At 36.0% G+C, this 1,971-nt stretch overlaps 1 pseudogene across 1 annotated transcript; it reads left to right on the top strand.

The window, feature by feature from the left end:
- Window positions 1–286: 286 nt before the first annotated feature.
- On the top strand, window positions 287–801 carry LOC308651350 (protein tyrosine phosphatase type IVA 1-like; annotated as a pseudogene). Its single transcript has one exon. The product of its transcript is annotated as a protein tyrosine phosphatase type IVA 1-like (transcript).
- Window positions 802–1,971: the final 1,170 nt, after the last annotated feature.

Raw genomic sequence — 1,971 nt, 5'->3', positions numbered from 1 at the left:
TGAATAGAATTGAAAATCCACCGAGCATTTTACAAGAGTTCTGACCTGGATGGGGTAAACCTCAGGGCACTTCTTTTCTATTGCTTCAGTATTACTGGATTGAAGAATCACTGCTTCTTGTTAGGAGGTTCACTTCATTTCCCATTACTCCCAACTTCATACTCAAAGCACGAGAATATCAAGTGCAGTCTATGAGGTAGATTTCCGTTACTTTGCATCATTTCTATAATCAATTTTTAAATTCTTTCATAACCCTAATGAGTGTTTTTTTTTTAACGAAATGAACATGGCTCGAATGAACCACCCTGCTCCTGTGGAAGTCACGGACAAGAATATGAGATTTCTTATTACACACAATCCAACCAATGCAACCTTCAACAAATGTATAGAGGAACTTAAGAAGTATAGTATTAGCACAATAGGAAGAGTATGTGAAGCAACTTATGATACGACTCTTGTGGAGAAAGAAGGCCTCCATGTTCTTGATTGGCCTTTTGATGATGGTGCACCACCGTCCAACCAAATTGTCCATGACTGGTTAAGTCTTGTAAAAATTAAGTTTCGTGAAGAACCTGGTGGTTGTATTGCTGCTTATTGTGTTGCAGGCCTTCGGAGAGCTCCAGTGCTTGTTGCCTTGACATTGACTGAAGGCAGAATGAAATATGGAGATGCAGTACAATTCATAAGACAAAGGCGGTGTGTTAATAGCAAGCGACCTTTGTACTTGGAGAAGTACCATCCTAACATGCACCTGCGTTTCCAAGACTCCAATGGTCATAGGAAAACTGTTACATTCAATAAAACTGGGGAGCCTGATGCTATTGCCTTGGAAGTGAAACTTAAGACGGTACCTAATTTGTAGCACATGTCAGACAGCATGTTGGCAAGGTGAATAAGTCTGGCCGTTTTACCAGGCCATAAGCTTGACAGAATTTCAACCTCTGTGTCTGGGTTATAACCAACCTGTTTGGACACTTAGCAAAAGATTCTTGCTGTTCACCATTTAAAATGTGCTTATCATCTGTACCAGTTGACCTTTCCTGAAATCATGCCGTATTGAGTTAATGTCTTTAAACCTGTTTCCACGCCAGAATCTTACATAAGAAATTTAGAAAGATTAGGTGCCAAAATAACCCAGCACAATACTTGTATATTTTTAGTATCGTACAAAACCAAAATTCCAGGAACTGAGAACCCTCTAGACCTTATGTGATTCATTCCTTCAGTCATTTCAAACATTCTAGGGCCTGTAGGATTATTTGCCTGCTCAGTTTTATGTTTGCATCTCCCACAGTCATACCGGTACACATCAGGTTTGCTGTTACCTATTGGGGTTTTTGGGTTTTGTTTGTTTGAGGTTTGGTTTTGTTGTTTGTTTTTTCTTTAACTTTTACCAATTATTAAGGCAATTATTTAATGTCTTTTTTTAAGTCTTATTTTTGGCTGTTATGGGAAACCTCCATTTTGAAAACCTACATTTTTATAGAAGCACATGTCTTTAAGTCTCCAGAGCAAAAAAAAACAAACAAAAAAAAAACACCAAAAAAAAAAAAAACAGCCTTACAGTTAATTCAATGTTTGCAATTTGAGATGCAACTTAACAGGGAGGACCTGAATAAAAGAAATAGAGGGGGATATTAAATATTTTTAGTAAAATGTTGCTTTTGTCTCATGCAGAACCTCTGGAATATATGCTCTTTAATTTAGTAAATATTTTTTTAAAAGTAGAGATGCTCTTATTGTAGTTAAAACAATTCTTAATCATAAAATTCCTGAAATTCTTGTAATTTTTTTCATAATTACCAGAAGTTGCTTACCAATTTTTTGTTTGAAATGTGATTTTTTTTCTTTTATTCCCAACCTCTTGCAAAAAAAAAAGAGAGAGAGAGAAAGGTGGGTTTTTCCTGATGAATTGAGCAGACATCTAATATTTTATATGCCTTGTGAGCTGTGTAACTTAATATTTGGATA

This window comes from Spermophilus citellus (assembly GCF_964194105.1).
Source record: "Spermophilus citellus genome assembly, chromosome: 6".
NCBI lineage: Eukaryota > Metazoa > Chordata > Mammalia > Rodentia > Sciuridae > Spermophilus > Spermophilus citellus.
This window is presented reverse-complemented; position numbering and strand designations above follow the sequence as displayed.